This window comes from Oreochromis niloticus, linkage group LG8 (genome assembly GCF_001858045.2).
Source record: "Oreochromis niloticus isolate F11D_XX linkage group LG8, O_niloticus_UMD_NMBU, whole genome shotgun sequence".
In the NCBI taxonomy this organism is placed as follows: Eukaryota; Metazoa; Chordata; class Actinopteri; order Cichliformes; family Cichlidae; genus Oreochromis; species Oreochromis niloticus.
This window is the reverse complement of record NC_031973.2, coordinates 12,779,726-12,787,056: the sequence shown is the minus strand read 5'-3', so window position 1 is coordinate 12,787,056 and position 7,331 is coordinate 12,779,726.

Sequence of the window (7,331 nt, the reverse complement as noted above, 5' to 3'; positions counted from 1 at the left end):
GTCGCCAGCTGTGCAGGGAGCCCCAGAGTGTGTTTACGCTGAGCTGCACTTTATCACACACAGCCGCACAGCTGCCAACTTTACTCCGAGCATGCTCCAGCCTCCCTGCCTCTAGCCATGTTTCTTTTCATTCTTTCTTTTTTTTGTGTGATGATCCCACACCGCTGCTACATGCTTCTTCCTCTCCAGCTGCTGCCCTGCTGGTGGAGGTACGGTGAACTGTTAATGGCCTGTGGAGTACAAACAGTGGTGCCCACCACTGCCACTGGGCAGGCTTACAGCACACCTTCCAGTAAAAACACTACACTAAAACAAACAGCGCCATTCACAGTTGTACCGGCTACATAGTTCCTGTCATGCAGAGTTTAACAGTGCTCTTTTTGTCTTCCAAATTTTTGCAAAAGAAGCGATGCATAATGTAGGTTCTTCTCTCTGCTGGCCTCTTGTTGATGTTTTGATACGGCATTAAAATAATTCCTCCGTGAGCGGGCCGGTAACGGCATAAATCTGTCCTTAGAGTGCGGGGGGCCTGGTGATGAGCTGCCTCCTTCCTGCCGACCTCTTGTCCCCAGGCGGACAGAGTTGAATACATTCACCCTTCTCTCTTATAGGGTCCCCAGTGTCCTTACAGCCTATCAGGACAGAGAAATCTCCACCCTCTCCCCCCTCGTAACATATCAGGATCCGCTGGTGCAGAGTTTTATGCAAGGTGACAGCTCCTCACACTTCAGTGTTCGGATCACCTCAAGTAGCTCAGATATCGGAAAAAATGAGCACACTTCCCACCGCGGTGACCAAATGTAGATTGACTGAGGGTATCCGCAGGCTGCTGCGCCCCTATCCTCCTGTCCTGACAGAACAGGCCTGCTGGTAACTCTCCACATAAGAGAGCGGAGTGTGGAGACACATCAGAGGGGAAAGCTGGCTGCAGACAGAAGTGGGTGTGTGTGTATGTGTTTGAAGCCATTGGAGGTGATGTCAAGTTTGCTCAGACTCAAGGATGGTGTTTGAATATGCTGGCCACTAATATGGCACCAGTATCTCTGTCCTCATCTCTGTTTTCTGTCACTATGTACAATCTGGGCTCGTCTCCTCGGCTCCTGACAATGTCCTTTCACATCATGTTATTGCACACTCGGAGGTGCAGTCAGCAAGCCGTCACTCAGCTCCTTTGTCTGAAAGTCAGGCCCATTTTTGCCATTAATGCACTTGGTGCCTGCGTAAAAGTGTTGTGGATTTCCTTGTCAGAAAATCATTGACAGTGCAACTAGAATATCACTCACTTCCTTCCTTATTTACACCAAAATGTAGGTGCGTTATCTCTTACGTGACAAGTGGCATTTTTTGCATGCAGGGATTTAACAGGAGGTCTCTTTTCATCTAAGAACCCCCCCCCAATTATCTATAATGTATACATCAGCACAAAAGAGCCAGAGAGCCAACTTTCCGGGCCTGGGCAAAAAATGCATTCATCCAGCATTTTTTTTTGTTTTTCCAAAGAAACTAAGTGTATTTTACTCCCTCTGGATTTGTTGTTTTTAGTTTGTTTTTCTAATGTCAGCTCACCCTGTAATGCTGCTGGAGAGATGCCAGAAAAAAATAATAAAGCATTTTATATTTCTTCTAATTGCAAAGATCATGGCTCAGCAGCGTGATACTCTGTTCAAACAGTAATCTCTTTAAAGAGTACTCAATCTGTCTGGCTAGACACTGTCCTGAGGCAGAAACATATTTTGAAGGTCAGACGCAGAAAAACGTTCATATCCTGCTTTTTGTGTAATATTAAACAGAGCAGCTTTAGATCGCTGCGATGCATTTCTTTGTGTATAGATGAGGAAAAAAGGAGTGCATTACTTTTCCTTCATCTCAAAGCAAAGCAGGGTAAAATCAATAGTTTAGCAGAGAGGTTGGATATTCATTGGATGAATTTCCTACATTTTTTTTCCAGTTTATTCAGTCAGTTGTTCAGAGGATAAAATCAGCCATCATTTTTTGGCCATGGAACAGTCAGACACAGCCCTCCAGTGTCTTCAGCTGACTCTTGTGGCCCTGTCAAGTCCTCCTTCAATCTGGGAGTCTGAGCAGTCGTGTGGAGGTTGACATGATTGCCTTTAAGCAGCCCCTCTTAGCCAGTGACACACAGCTGCAGCCAGGCACCTCTTCTGACAGTAAGAGCACCATGATGGATTGCCTTGCCAAAACTGCTGATCAAAGGAGGTCAAAGTTCAGATGTGTGTCTGGCTGCAGAAGGCATGCGAAATTACAAGAGATGGCTTTTCCTATCAAAATATCCAAGCATGAGCATTAATTTTTATTTAACTAATAGCTGCCTGATGGAGCTGGAGAGGAATTATGTCATTAATTATTTGGAGTTTAACAAATATAAAAAAAACAAAGACAAAAAGCTCATGAGTCGAGAGCCATAGTATCATGTATCATGTATTGAATACAAGCTTCAAACTTGACACTATGTCAATATTACAGCAACTGCTCCTGGAATTTCATACACATATTACTGCACATGAAATGCCATCTTTTGGATGCTGAAGCAGTGTGCTGAAAAGAGCAGACATTTAAAAGTTTCTGACATGTGTCGCACTAGTATGGAGACACCGCCACTGATGTAGGTGGAGCTGACAGCATCCCAGCCATTGAAGATGGCTCTGGGACATACCAAGTTTGGTATGTGTCAGCTCTCATTGTTGTCAGGATACATTCAATGTGAAGTCGGAATATGTAAACAGCATCATTAAAGAGGGAATTATACGAAACAGTTTGACTGGGGTGACAGGAAGATGTGTTTGATGTTTCCCCTTGTTCTTCTTTAAACACCTAGAGATTAGATAGGGGAAATTATTCAGATACTATTAATTATAAACTATTTCAACAATAAAATATATTGTTGCTAATACATGGTGGTAATTGTGAGTGTGTTAACCATTTACTTATTTGACTGATGGAGCTAAGACAACCTTATGCAGACATGAATAGCGGTACAATCACAGCCTCTTGCTTGGAAGCCACTGGGTGACAAGTGGAGGCACTTACTTTAAAGTCCTCATCTAAATGAATGGGGACAGAGCCATAGCTGTTGTCTCAGCATAGAAACTGCATATGTTAGGCTACCAGTGTTATGTTTTTTAAGTATAAATTGTTTGATTGATTTTTACCCCAGATAACCTTTGATATTTTAATTAATTAATTAAATTCATTCAATTTAAATCCAAGTCAGCACAGAGAATCTTTATTTGAAGTGGTGGCAATTTTGCCAGATGTTAATATATTTTATTAATAAAAAAAATTAACAACTAAAAATTTAATTTTTTTCTTTATGACAGTAACATTTAATTTATATCCACTAAAGTTGAATTATACTTGATGTAATATGACACTATCACTCTAACTGGTAGCCACTTAGCAGCGGGCTAAAATTATGAGTGTATTTGCTTTGCCAGGTTGTGACAGCATTAGCAATTAGCAATAGCTGCAAAAGTTGAGTTAAAAATCCTTCGCAAACACCTACCAATGGACTGAAATGACTCATCCAATATCTAATATTGCTATTGTTGTAGTTAATATAAAATATAATTATCTGTTCTTTTTTATGTATGATTATGTATTACAAGAATTTAGCATTGCCATTTTACCTATTCCTTACACTATACAGGGTTACGGGAATGCTATTGTTCTCAGCAAAATGACATTTTAACAATTGCAATAGTCATAGTGATGGTGTTGTCACACAAACACTGGAAACCGCATCACATATCTACAATAATAAAGACAAAACAGAAAATAACTTGAAATGACCATATTGACCAGAATTTCCAATTGATCTTCAAATAAAGTCCCTAAAGAAAACAGTACTGTAGCTTGCTCTTAACATTTTTCCAAAAAGGCATTAGCTGTATTTGCAAAAATATATTTTAATGTAATTTACAATGTGTCTCTTCAGAACAGCTGGCTAGCTTAACTTAACCATGAATTTACAAAAATTTGTAGCACACACCTTCTGAAATCTAATATCTGAGTTGTGTGGTTGGTACAGTAGCTCTTTCTGAAACTTTATGATGATGCTTAAATATAAATATATGTATATTCCAGTCTGTAGGTAGAAATGACCTAACAAGGCCAATATTGCAATTTGGGGCATGAATTCTTTAAGATACTTGATTCAGGAGGAAATGAAGTGGACTGAAGTATCCCTATCTAAAGATCCTGGACATAGTGAGAGACTATTGTAGCTGAGGTGACTAAGGAGTCTCATTTCTAGGCCAGATTCACATTAGTGGCATTTATCATTGAGAGGAAAGATGGTATAATTAGCTTGTCAGTCTACTTTAGGCTGAGCTAGCGCTCTCTGTGAAGAAGAATGGACCACGGGCCCAAGGAGCTGACAGCAAGTCGATAATGTGGCAATTAATGTTATAAATAATTCTAAAGCCAATTATATTAAAATGGACCTCATACTCTAAAACAGCACTTTATTTCCTATCATTTCATGAAGTGTTCTGTATCAAATAGCAGGAGCAGAGTTCTTCTTTATTTCAACATATGGCCAACATATGGCAAAGCCATAATGTGAAGTATAAAAATCAGAAGGGCCATGCAAGAGATTTATTTGTTGATTTAGTTTGCCTTTGACTTATGAATGTCGTCTTCATTGCTGAAGCATCACCTACAGTAAAAAAAAAGGCAAATATAAAGTGTAAAACCAGTTTTAATCAGAATGATACTGCCTTCATGTTGCTGGCAGTATAAAATGGGCTCAGCTTATAAAGAATGTGAGTAATTTAATGGCTGTAGTGGTTAAATATATCAAATGCTCCTTCTGGCCTTGGGAGGGTCAAGCCCCAGTGTGATATATAGAGAAGACTGTGATGGCTGAAGGTCGTGCTTCTTCTGCATAATGCATGAATCCTGTAACTCTCTCTGACTCCAATCTTCTGAACCTGAACCTTGAGATGAAAATTTTACTAAGTAAATCAGCAAGCTTGCTGGCATTTCTATTAACCTCCAGTGTGGAACTGACAGAAACATGAATCACAGTAAATAATATCGTGCAAATTGTAAATCATGTTTACAACTTGGGCTGAGTAGTGATGTTATGGGATTTGCCATCTGTTTGCTGTTTGTTATTGCTAATTTCTTTGCACAGAAGTAAAAGAGAAGGTGATTTAAATGGGCAAAAGTATAATTTAGCACAGTAAATATGGGAGACTTTGATTGCTAATATGGAAACAAATTACATTTGCAACAAGCTCCTATTTTGCAAATCAAGCAACATGCATGGAGTATGTGGAGACGCTGCCTACATCCCTGATGAAGGTCGGCATTGTGATTTAATAAATGCTTACAGCGTACAGATCCACTCAGGTGCTTTACAAAGTGTTTTCCTCTGATGCACATTTCACTCTGCTACGTGGTGATTTTGTGCAATATCTCAAACCAAAGAACAAAAATTGATTAATGTGTAATTTATTGACAAAATATCCAGATGGTGTTTTCCTATATCTTTCATTAAAGCTGTAATATTTATGTAGGTTTTATTTTGCTTTTATTCAGTGATATTTCCCACTTCAAACCTAAAAAAAATAGCCAAGAGCTTTGATTTATGCATGCATGGAGTGAAACAAAAGAAAGGAAATGTTGACCTTTAGAGGAAACATAAAGGGTCAGTGTTACAACTGTGCCTTGCAGGCAAATAGCCTCCCAGTGCCGTTGATCTATCCTCGCAACAGGGATGAAATTCTTATCTTTTGCCATTTGTTTTCTGCTTTTGCTGGAGAAATGTGGAAAGGCATGTTGTTTTGTCTTTGTGTACAGGCCACATCAAAGCAGCTATATTAAAAAACGAGGAACAGATGAAGAAATGCCACCTGTAATGTTAACAGCAAAGTTTTTTTTCTTTTTAATTTAAAGCCAATTCAGTGCAGAGAATCTTTACTTTGTTTCTGACTCTGCGCCTAAGTCTGGAAGCTCCCCTGCCCCCTTTCATTTCTGTATCAAAGGGTAAACTAATGCAAAATGTATATGTCCCTTGGCACAAAGGATGGTGGTGAGGCTCAGTACAGGAAGATCTGCGTGCTAAAAGCTTGAAACATCTGTGTAAACACATGGCCTTTTTCCAACCATGTAGACAATGTTCTCATAGCCTTAAGATAGATGTCCAAGGCAATATACCTTGCCCTGGGGCCATGCTGGAATGGCTTTGAACATCTGAAAAACCTTGAGCTTCAAGCAATATCCACTCTCAGTGTTCCAGCTTGACAGCAAAGCATAGAAGAATTCAGTCTGTGGCGTTTATTTGACTTTTTGTTGTTCCGAGCTTTGGTTCAATTGCGCCTTTGTATAGTGGAAATACATTGTAAACGTATATCCCTACAAATCTGAAAAGTGTTGCCAAACCATGATTGGTTTTTGCTCGATTATTTTTAAATTTAGAGGAGTGGAAGGTTTTGAAAGTCAGGAGCAAAGAGAACAAAAAAAGGAGAGAACCTTCTGCCTTTGTTGTTCTTTAATTCTGTTAATAGCCCAAGGTAAAGATTTATCTGCTCTTGTCAATTTACCTCAGTCTCAATATAAAGCACCAAGGTCACTTTTTCCTTGCCTGGCCCACAGGATTAAATTGTCATGTCCCTCTAATAGGCAGCACAGGGAATCATTAGTCCAGCTCAGCTGCCTGACTGATAGGCATTTCAGTCCAATCATGGGAGTGTGCCGCCACAGGCCAGCCAGTATTGACACTGTGTCAGGACTGAGAGGGGACGCCTTAATCAGGCAGGACACTCTCAACATTGATTTGACAAGCTGCCGTAATGACCCCCTTGTTTTGGTAAAGGATCACTGTTTATCCGAGCTGGCATTGATGCACTTGGAGTGCTGCATTGTCATGGAAACTATTATCACCCGTACAGCTGGACAAGAGTTGTCCTCAGAGGCTACAGTGGATTTCTGTGTTGCTGCGTGTGTGTTTGTGAATAGGCTTATGGACTCACAGCATAGCAAAGTTTCAGTCAAGGTATTTCTTGTGATCATTTGCTTTTTTGGTAGTTCATTTATTTTAGTGGGATTTTTTTTTTTTTTTTTTTTACAGTAATGGTTTACACTTTCCAATAACAAGCGCAAGATCCCTGGTTCGATTCCTCGAGGAGATACAAAGCCCTTACAAAGAGTTGCACAGGAAGGGCATCCGATGTAAAAATCGGCCAAAAGTAGCTTTAACCTTACTGTCCCACAATCTCAAGATTTTTTTTTTTGTTAGGGCGCCCCGTCTCTTAAACAGCCTCCCCGATGAGGTCAGATTGGTGAGCTCCCTATCATCGTCCTTT